Genomic DNA, 11335 nt, shown 5'->3' with positions numbered 1-11335 from the left:
CAATCAAATCAGATCAGACTGCATTATTTAGCTCTATTGCTAATTCATAATAATAATAATACAGTGGATGCGAACGTGATCCGTGTGGGAAGCAGGTTTGCAACCTGCAGCGGGTCACGATTCGATGCTACTGCGCATGCGCAAAGCACGATCTAGCACTTCTGCACATGCGCAAGCGCCAAAACCCAGTACTTCCAGGTTCGGCGCGGTGTGCAACCCGAAATCATGCAACCCGGAGTGTCTATAACCCGAGGTATGACTGTAATAATAATTTTATTTTTTATATGTTGCTCATCGGACAGGGTTGCCCCAGTAAATCTGGGAGCTTTTTCTCTGACTAACGGGCAAGCTGGAAATGCAACAAACAGCTTAGCAGCAGAGCATCTTGCTCTGCAAACCAGAGGCCTCCAGCTCATCTCCAAGCAGGCACAGGAAGAATCTTGCATCAGGAACTATCAGAGCTGCAGCAGCTCAAGACCCCATGGGGGAAAGACAGTCGCAGCTGAGCCGTAAAGCCTCTGCTTTGGAGGCAGAAGGTCCCAGCGCCATTCCTCAAGAGCATCTCCAAGCTAGACCTGGAAATGTCGCTTGTCTGAAACCCTGGAGAGCCCTCAGCCAGGCAGTGCTGGCCTTGTTCTAAGTAGAGTGATTAGTTGGCATCTGTCTGTCTCAGGAGACACCTTGGGGGGTGAAGTCAAACTGATGGAAGGCTGCAATGCCTGTAGAGACCGATACGGGAGAGACATATTTTGTTGCAGCTGGGGCAGACAAAGGCGTCCGGTTGTGCTGCTGCAGATTCACGCCTTTTCTTCTCTCTATGCTCCTCCTAGCCGTCACTCCTCTTCTGCTCACTGCTGTGGATACATGGCCTGTGTGTCTTCTGCAAGGAATTCCCATCAAGTAGGGTTAACGCTGCCAGCCTTCATGTCATGTCTGCAGACATATCAGATGGGGCGTACCTTCCGGTTGGGCCTGCCAAGGGCACAGACCCAGGAAGGGGCAAAAATCACACCTGTCCACTTTGGTTTGGAGTGGCTAGAAGCCTGCCTGCTCCCTGGGCGGCTGGGTGAGGTGTGCTGGCTCCTCCAGGCATCTCGGTGGAGAAATCCGGTCTCTGGTGTGGACTATCACAGGAGCCCCGCGGCGTGGCACGAATACGTCTCCTTGCCAAGAGCGCCAGGAAGCCTAGGCACGCCTTTGCACCTTGCAACACGGAATTGGCGCACCTCTGAAACCCAAGCAAGACTCATTGCAATCACAGAACTGGTTTCACGTCCGTGGTGGAACCCTGCCCTTTTCCATTCTGTGGACATGACCAAGCCAGCGTAGAGCCAGGAACGCAAACATGCTGGAAACGTGGACTTGGGAGAGCACATCTTTGCTGGAGACTGGAACTACACAAGGCAGCTTCCTCTGCTTTCTGAGTCGGCGGCGGCGGCGGCAGTTCCGCCTCCTCTTTCCTGGGTCCCGGCGCGCGCTTCGGCGGCCCAGGATCCCTGCGCAAAGCCCGCCCGCCGCCTCCTCCTCCTCCTCTCCTTTACGCACGACTTTTGCGCGCAGGAGGCGGAGCAGCGAGGCCGGGGGAGGAGGCTCAGCTGCCCGCTGCCGGCTCTTCTTTCCCTCCCCTGCTCCCCCCGGGAAGCGGCTCGCTCTCTGCTTCACTCTCTCTCTTTTTCTTGTTTTATCCCCCCCTTTAATTATTATTTTCCACCCCCCTTTCCCTTCCCTCTTTCCCCCCCTTCTTCCCCTTTTCCTTTCGCCTCCCCTTCCTAAGCAAGCAAGGCGCTTTTCTCTGCCCTGGGGGCAGCAACTGCACCAACCACAACAAAAGGGCCAGTTTTCTCTCTCTCTTTCTCTTCCTCACCTCCCCCTTCTCTCTCTCTCCCTTTTTTTTGCTTTCCCTCCAAAGCGCAACGGAGAGCCCCAAGCGAAGCACCCGCCACTATGGAGGCATGAACACCGGAGGCAGCTGCAGCCCCGCCGCCGCCTCTTCTTCCCCATCAACCATGGACCGAGCAGGAAACTAACGAAGAGCAACTAAGCAAACCATCTCTCTTTCATGCCTGGAGCTGCCACCATGGGGTTTTAATGGACCGGATGCTGGCCAATTGCAACAGGGGATTTCTACGGCTTTGCAGGGGAGGTGAGCCAAATAAATAAATAAATAATAATAATAATAATAATAATAATAATAAATAATTAGCCGTTGCAGATCAGGATGCAAGCCTCTTTGTTGATATCCGTGATAGCGTCTGAAATCCAAGCAAGACTCCTTTTGCAATCGAAGGCTGAATCCTGGCCACGGTCGGCCTGTTGTATGCATTTCTGTATCTTTGCATTGACCTGCGTTTGCACCCTTGATCTGCACAAACCTCCATGCACAAACCATTTGTGCGGAGTAGGCCAGAGCAGGACTTGAGCAACTTCAAATATACGCAACGCTGGTCTTTTGAAAGCGGTTCCTGTTTGCATTCTGCCGGATTACGTTATAAATTTTTTTTCGCACTCCCCTGCTGCATTGTTCCATATTTTTCTCGCCGCGTGTGCGCTTTAAGAGGGAGGTGGTGCCTAAGCCATTGCCCGTGTTGTTGTTTACATAATACATGCGGGGGACCCTTCCGCGGGCGGCCTGCTGTGTAGCAAGCGCGCTCTTTTCGCGTTGCTGCAACGCCGAGCGCCTCTCCAAGAAAACCGCGCGCGCGTTTGCAACGGGGTGCAGATCGTTTATGCGCCCGGTGCAGGACGGCTGCGGCTTGCATGCAAGGCGCAATGTAAAGGAAACGGGCGATGAGCAGTCCAAGCTGCGGTCGGATGCAAGCTCTCTAGGGAGCCAGACCCATTGTACTCTGCTGGGGTTTGCATAGGAGTTTATACGTGGTTAGGATACGGCGTCTGCTTTGCGCGCACTTTGACCTTCTTTTGAATGCCTTTGGAGCAAGTTCAGTGGTGCATACTCCGTTTGGGAAACTGGGGGGACGGAAAACACTCAGCTGTGGCAAGGAAAGAGGGGAGGGGAGTCAGTTCTGCAGAGAACACCTAGAGGGAGGCCTTGCATTGTTTCCTGGAATTTGTGCATTTGGCTGCAAAGACCATAAATGGTGCAAACTCGGCTGCCCCCAGCGAGTGACTGTTTTGGGAAAGTGGCTCTCTCCACCCCCGCTCCTAATCCTGTCCCTGCCTGTAGTTTCAGTTCCAGGTTAGCGCTTGTTTATGTCCAAGCGGCCCGCACCGCTCCGTCTGCTGGTTACGTCATTGTGGCTGCCAGAAGCGTTGCAGAGTCTGTGAGCCGCTGCATTTGAAAGGCAGTTCGGGTCCTGTCGAGCTCATCTGCAGCAGGGATTCCCCAGGAGCCCAGCGGGCGATGCCTGGGGTGATTGAATCCCCCCCCCTTTTTTTTGCAGAGTTAGGTTGCATCACTCTTGTCTGGAGCGGGTGACAATCCTTGCAAGCGAATGGTTGTAGCATTAAAGGCCTAACTCCTGGGTCTGCACAAGGCATTGGAGTGGGGGGCTTACCCTAGTCCATGGGTAGGCAAACTAAGACCCGGGGGCCGGATCCGGCCCAATCGCCTTCTAAATCCGGCCCCCGGAGGGTCCGGGAATCGGCGTGTTTTTACATGAGTAGGATGTATCCTTTTATTTCAAATGCATCTCTGGGTTATTGGTGGGGCCTGCCTGGTGTTTTTACATGAGTAGAATGTGTGCTTTTATTTCAAATGCATCTCTGGGTTATTGGTGGGGCATAGGAATTCGCTCTTTTTTTTCTTCTTTCCAAAATATGGTCTGTCCCCCCCCCCCAAGGTCTGAGGGACAGTGGACCGGCCCCCTGCTGAAAAAGTTTGGTGACTCCTGTAGTCAGGGCAACATTGCAGTTAAATACCCAGGATCTTCCCCTTGGGACAGTGCCACTGCACAAAAACTTTGCATGCCAGCTGTGGGCAGAGGGAGAGGTGTGTGGCAGGGGCTGGAGGTGGGAGTGGCCACGCTTAGCGCAGAGTTCAGTCCTTGCCAACAGGGACTAGAGATCCCCTTTCGCTGGTGTCATGTTGCTACCACCCAAATGCAAGCATTAACTAAAAAAAGAAAGCCCAGCGTGCCAAGACCTGTAGCCAAAACAGATTGCCGGGTGCCAAATGATTTTTTTGTTTCGTTTTGGTTTTTTACAGAGTGCAATTCTTCCTTGCCTGTAAACTTTGCAGAGCGAAAAGCAAAAAGGAGTCCTTGCTCCAAGGACTGTATAGTCTTAAATAGATGTGTCTAGTTTGCACCGGTGCGAGGTGTTCGTTTCGCTTATGTAACAGTTCTGCCACTCGTGTAAACGAAGCACAGAATGTGCTTCTGGGCATATCCTTAAAACTTTCTGGGTATCCGTTTTCAACTTTAAAAAAGTTAGGTTTCTGGCAGAAGTCCTTGCGACTAGGAAAGCCAGAATAAATTGGGCATAATGGTAACCATTGCTGAAAATATTGTGCAGATCCAAAGAAGAAGAATGGTATTTCTCAGAGGTTGAGTAGCACTTTGTGTAAAGAAAATCCCTGGTTTAGTCTCTGTTGCCTCTAGGTAGGGCTATGAAGGATGCTTTCCTGCATATTGAACATGATTGGCCATTGGTCTGGCATTGTATAAATCAACTTGTTATGTTTCTTGAACCAGGCATGCTGGCTCCACTTGCATCGTTGACTCAAAGGATTCATCTTTCTTTGGCAAAGGATGTTAAACCTTTTCCTTCGCTTGGAGCAAAAAAAAAAACCTGGCTTGGGGTTAGCTTTCATGAGTGACAAATGGAAATGTTTTCAATAAAAACCCTGCTTTGCTGATGATTCATGTATTTCAATAAAAACACTCCATAGATCCTAAAATACGACCTACACCAACTGCAAAACTTCCCGAGTAACCTGTGCTTCTCATATTGCAATCCATACTCCATCCCGGTAAGATAGATCGGTATTTTTGCCCTGCTCCTGCAGATTTCGTGGGGCTGAAACAGATTATGGCTTTTCTCCTTAACGGGGACAGAGGAAGCTGCATTATACCGAGTCAGACCGTTGGTCCATCTGCCTCAGTATTGTCTACACTGACTGGCAGCAGCTGTCCAGTGTTTCAGGCCAGATTCCCAAATCTACCTCCCAATGAATTCAGAGGATCATATCTCTGAGTAGACGTGCACAGGATTGCAGTTATCTGCTGTAGCATTCCAGCTCTTTTTCTTTCCTTTTAAAATAAATTTTTATTTGATTTTCAAAAACATAAACATACCACAAAACCAATTCCGAATCCAAATGCTGAGATTACTCTGAATCTCCTGACTCCCCCCCCCCATCCCTTCCATGGGTCCTATTAATCCTATTTTCAACTGCATATCACTACTCCCCCCCCAAAAATTCTAACCTTTCTAAGTTATCCATACATTACAAATGTGTTTAAAATCCTGCCAAAGTTTCAATCTGCTTACAATAATCTTGTACAGTGGTACCTTGGGTTACATACGCTTCAGGTTACATACGCTTCAGGTTACAGACTCCGCTAACCCAGAAATAGTACCTCAGGTTAAGAACTTTGCTTCAGGATGAGAACAGAAATCGTGCTCCGGCCGCACAGCGGCAGCAGGAGGCCCCATTAGCTAAAGTGGTGCTTCAGGTTAAGAACAGTTTCAGGTTAAGAACGGACCTGCGGAACGACTTAAGTACAGTGGTACTTAACCCGAGGTACCACTGTATACACCATCATAAACTTTTCCCATTATTTTTTTAAAGATCTTGTCTTCTTGGTTCCTGAGCTTCCCAATTAATTTTGCCATTTCGGCACAGTCCATCAACTTGGTTTACCATTCTTCTCTGGTTGGGGTTGTCTCTTCTTTCCATCTCTGGGCTAGCAACCGTTCGTGCAGCTGTTGTCATGCACAAGGTTTTTAACAAAAGTTATTTTAAACACCCCCCCCCCCCATTTTATTATATATCAGAGCATTCCAGCTCTTTATAATACAGTGGTACCTCAGTTTAGAGGGACGTGGGTGGTGCTGTGGGTTAAACCACAGAGCCTAGGACTTGCCGATCAGAAGGTCGGCGGTTCGAATCCCCGCGATGGGGTGAGCTCCCGTTGCTTGGTCCCAGCTCCTGCCAACCTAGCAGTTCAAAAGCATGTCAAAGTGCAAGTAGTGCAAGTGAGAGCCAGTGTGGTGTAGTGGTTAAGAGCGGTAGACTCGTAATCTGGTGAACCGGGTTCGCGTCCCCGCTCCTCCACATGCAGCTGCTGGGTGACCTTGGGCCAGTCACACTTCTCTGAAGTCTCTCAGCCCCACTCACCTCACAGAGTGTTTGTTGTGGGGGAGGAAGGGAAAGGAGAATGTTAGCCGCTTTGAGACTCCTTAAAGGGAGTGAAAGGCGGGATATCAAATCCAAATCCAAGTAGATAAATAGGTACCGCTCCGGCGGGAAGGTAAATGGCGTTTCCGTGCACTGCTCTGGTTTGCCAGAAGCGGCTTAGTCATGCTGGCCACACGACCCGGAAGCTGTACGCCGGCTCCCTCGGCCAATAAATCGAGATGAGTGCCGCAACCCCAGAGTCGGCCATGACTGCACCTAATGGTCAGGGGTCCCTTTACCTTTACCTCGGGTTTAAGAACAGTCCTGTTTAAGAACGATTCGGTTTACAAACTCCGCAAAACCGGAAATAGTGTCCCAGTTTGTGACTTTTACCACAGTCTAGGAACGGAATCCGAATGGTGGAAGGGCACTGGCGGCGCAAGCCCTCTTTAGGGAAAGCACTCCTTGGTTTAAGAACGGTTTCGGTTTAAGAATGGACTTCCGGAACGTCGTAAACCAAGGTACCATTGTAAATAGAAAATGCCTTGTGGCTGCAAAGGTGCCTTGTTAATACAGTTTGGAAAGTGTACGTCCAGTGATTTCTGGATGTGCAACCTGTGAACTGTGGTATGTCACAACTGCCTGCAAACTGTGCAGTAAGAACCCCTTTTAACAACCTCATTCAACCCTATTGGTGTAATAGAAGGCTTTCTTTGAAGTTCTTTCATCTCCCCCCTCCTTCTGTAGTGATGCCTTTGTTGTTTGAGAATTTGGGATCTTTAGGATATAGCTGATTGCAGCAGTTCCCCCTCTGCCCCTATAATCTCCCTGCGGGCGCTAGGATTTTGTGTGTACATATTTTTGCAACGTGAGCCTGGCTCAAACGTAACTCGCGAAGCAGCCGCAGAGAATTAATTGCTGTCTTGAGGGATTCTCTTTCAGATCTTGGTAACAATATTTTTTTTCTTCTGTTGAGAAAAAGGTCTGCAGGGATGCAGTAGTGCACCTTGGAACAACCACACAATCTCTGAGCCACCAAGTCAGGTGTAAAATTTGTCCTGGAAAAAAACCTGTATTTTTGTCTCCTTGCCAGAAGGTCTAGAACAGGGGTCAGCAAACTTTTTCAGCAGGGGGCCGGTCCACTGTCCCTCAGACCTTGTGAGGGGGAGGTGGACTATATTTTGAAGAAGAAGAAGAAGAAGAAGAAGAAGAAGAAGAAGAAGAAATGAACAAATTCCTATGCCCCACAAATAACCCATTTTAAATAAAAGGAGACATTCTACTCATGTAAAAACACGCTGATTCCCGGACTGTCTGCGGTCCGGATTGAGAAGGCGATTGGGCCGGATCTGGCCCCGGGCCTTAGTTTGCCTACCCATGGTCTAGAAAAATAGCTAATGTTCTTAGACACTAGTGCTAAATTTCTGGGAGTCCGGGTTCGGGGGGCTGCATACAGATGAGGGGCTTATTGCGCTAGTTTTGCTGGTTATATTAGTAGTACACCTGTCAGGGTTTCTAAGGTGGGTTTTACATACCACAGAGCCTAGGACTTGCTGATCAGAAGGTCGGTGGTTCGAATCCCCGTGACGGGGTGAGCTCCCGTTACTCGGTCCCAGCTCCTGCCAACCTAGCAGTTTGAAAGCACGTCAAAGTGCAAATAGATAAATAGGTACCGCTCCGGCGGGAAGGTAAACGGCGTTTCCGTGTGCTGCTCTGGTTCGCCAGAATCGGCTTAGTCATGCTGGCCACATGACCTAGAAGCTCTACGCTGGCTCCCTCGGCCAATAAAGCAATATGAGCGCCGCAACCCCAGAGTCGTCCGCGACTGGACCTAACGGTCAGGGGTCCCTTTACCTTTACCTGTTGCCTTATGGAAGTATGGCAATAACTTTATGACAACAAGACTGGTTCGACAGAGGGGAACTCTCCTTCCTTGGAGGTTTTTAAGCAGAGGATGAATGGCCATCTGTCATGGATGCTTTAGCTGCAATTCCTGCATTGCAGGGGGTTGGAATATATGACTTTTGGGTTCCCATCAAACTCTACAGCTCTATAGTTTTATGTGCCTTCATCCACCTATTTCAGGTGTGTTCCCCCTGGTGATGTTCTGGAGTTCTGCGCATCTCTCCCCAGCTCTGCCCCACATCATCCACTGGTGGGGAAATGATGTGTGTAACTTTAAAGTAAATATTATGTGTTGCTGGGGAGAGATAACTTGCTTCGACTGAGGCAGGCCACTGTGTGCCCCACATCACCTCTGTTTGTGGTGCAGTTGAGGCCCTGCGTTTTAGCGAAACACCCCAAAACTGCTCTGGCCATATATAAACAGGAGCAGCAAAATAATCTGCACTTTGTTGGATGAAAATCCTTTGATGTTTGCATCTGAAGGTATTTTGCCTCCGGGGCTTTCAGCTTTCGGGGAAAACGAAAACCTAAGGTGTGTTGTATTTGGGCCCTTTCCAGATGATTGCATTTTGTATGTGTTTTTTTTAAAGGTATAGCCAGTATGGAGTTCTGGGTGGCTGAGGAGGGATTCAGATGTGTACCTCCCAACGGATTCTTTACAAACACTCCAACAGAAAAATATTATTTGTTTTCTTGGGGGAAAATAATTTTATCCCCTCTTCTCCCACCGCCATATGTACTGCTTTTGTTGCTGTCTTTTACATAGGGATGTATGAATTGTGATTCTGCAAGGCCCCATCCGCACTACAAATTTAACACACAATGATACCACTTTAAACAGTCATTGCTTCCACCAAGGAATCCTGGGTACTGTAGCTTGTTAAGAGTGCTAAGAACTGTTGGGAGACTCGTATTCATAGCTGTCAACTTTTCCCTTTTCTTGCGAGGAATCCTATTCAGAATAAGGGAATTTCCCTTAAAAAAAGGGAAACGTTGGAAGCTATGCTCGTATTCTTCCTCACTGAGCTGCATTTCCCCTAGAGCTCCCTGGGAAGTGGAATAATAATAATAATAATAATTTGTTTTTTTGTACACTGCTCAGCTGACTGGGTTGCCCCAGCCACACTTGTCGTTTAGTCGTGTCCGACTCTTTGTGACCCCCTGGACCAGAGCACACCAGGCACTCCTGTCTTCCACTGCCTCCCGCAGTTTGGTCAAACTCATGTTCGTAGCTTCAAGAACAGTGTCCCCTTCTCCTTGTCCCCTGTCGTCCCCTTCTTTCCCAACATCAGGGTCTTTTCCAGGGAGTCTTCTCTTCTCATGAGGTGTCAAAAGTATTGGAGCCCCAGCTTCAGGATCTGTCCTTCCAGTGAGCACTCAGGGCCAATTTCCTTCAGAATGGAGAGGTTTGATCTTCTTGCAGTCCATGGGACTCTCAAGTGTCTCCTCCAGCACCATAATTCAAAAGCATCAATTCTTCGGCGATCAGCCTTCTTTGTGGTCCAGCTCTCACTTCTTTATGGTCCCAGCCACACTAGTCAGCTTGTAATATAATATACAGAGAAGCAGCAGCAGCATCAACAACAGAATTGTTAAACCCTCTGGGAATTGTAGCTCTGTGAGGAGGGCAGGAGTCTCAGCGCCCTTAGCAAACTACAGTTCCCAGGAATCTGGGGGAACTCATGGCCGATAATAATGTTGTAAACGTGTCGTGCAGAAGGCGCCCAAGTTTGATGGCAGCATTTGGGGGAGGACTTACCACAAGGCGCAATGCGGTGATGTCGGAAACAGCTGGGCCTGTTCATTTCTTTAGGCTTTGTGGATTGATAGATAATCCTGATAGATTATTCCCACGCTAATGAGAACGATGGGAACACAGTTCGAATTGTCTGTTTCAAGCACCAAAGCATATTCACTTGGCCCTGTGGACATCTGTTGCCTACTTAGTATTGCTGCGCGTGAACTGGGTCTTCATATGTGCTGCTTGGATTTTTAATATTTATTTTTTTTAGCTTATGGATTTTTGTTGCTGTGTCAGGGTTTTTCCCTGCCTGCAGGTGTTCTGTGGCGTCTCATAAATGTGAACAATGCTTGGAATAATCAACTGGTCCCCCGGGGAGACAATGCCGCCTATCTGGCCTTAAGCTGTGTTGCAAAAAGGTGTGTATGGTTTGGAGAGGGAACCACACCACAAGAGTTCTCTTCAGCTCCCTGCCTTGCGCAGATTGTAACCCAAATTAGACAGTGCAGAATCTCTCTTTCCTTTGCTGAAATCTTACCATGATTTGAGTCTCAGTCTGCATGCACACTGCACATTTAAAGTGCATGTAGCCCCCCAAAGAATCCTGGAAACTGTAGTTTACCCTCTCACAGAGCTACAGTTCCCAGCACCCTTAACAAACTACAATTCCCAGGGAAGTCAATGTGCTTTACATTTATGATGTTTATGCAGCCTCTCTCCAGGCCTCCGTTTCCAATCCCAAAGCTGTTGAAATCACGTTATTTTCTCCTTGTTTGAACTTTGGAGTGGAGGAGTCTCTTCGCTTAATGGTTAACCTGCCCTGTCTTGTCTCAGCCATTTCCTTGCGTGCTTATAGTCAATTGCTTAATATGGGATGGAACCCAGAGGATTTTAATTGAATAATATTAGGGTTAATACAAAGTGTGCACACTTCTTCTTTTTTCAAAAACAACAGCAACAACAACCCTCAAAAACCTGAATACAGTGGTACCCCGCAAGACGAATGCCTCGCAAGACGGAAAACCCGCAAGACGAAAGGGTTTTCTGTTTCGGAGGCACTTCGCAAGACGAATTTCCCTATGGGCTTGCTTCGCAAGACGAAAGCCCATAGGGAAATCTCCGGGGACCTGTTTTAAATTGCTGGCGGTCGGGAGCAAAGACTTTCGCCCACAGCCGGCCTTCAGAAGAGGTCCTGGACCTCTTCTGAAGGCCGGCGGGGGTCAAAAGTCTTTGCTCCCCCCCCGCCTGCCTTCCCGGGACAGCGGAGACTTCTCCGCTGCCCCGGGCGATCTTAAAATGCTGGTGGGCGGGAGCGAAGCGTTCGCTGCCGACCCCCAGCATTTTAAAATCTCCCCGGGACAGCAGAGAAGTCCCGCCCCGCTCCAGAT

General features: G+C 49.0%; 1 protein-coding gene across 2 annotated transcripts in view; it reads left to right on the top strand.

Annotated features, from left to right (window-relative positions):
- The first annotated feature begins 1676 nt into the window (after positions 1 to 1676).
- Positions 1677 to 11335, top strand: part of CCNI (cyclin I) — a 57410-nt gene continuing 47751 nt past the window's right edge. The window contains exon 1 of one of the 2 annotated variants that reach the window (XM_028743925.2): positions 1677 to 2143. The gene's annotated coding sequence lies outside the window, so the exon portion shown is untranslated. The remainder of the gene's footprint in view (positions 2144 to 11335) is intronic. The other variant, XM_028743924.2, reaches the window with a different exon arrangement.

The sequence above is a fragment of the Podarcis muralis genome, chromosome 9 (genome assembly GCF_964188315.1).
Source record: "Podarcis muralis chromosome 9, rPodMur119.hap1.1, whole genome shotgun sequence".
In the NCBI taxonomy this organism is placed as follows: Eukaryota; Metazoa; Chordata; class Lepidosauria; order Squamata; family Lacertidae; genus Podarcis; species Podarcis muralis.
This window is presented reverse-complemented; position numbering and strand designations above follow the sequence as displayed.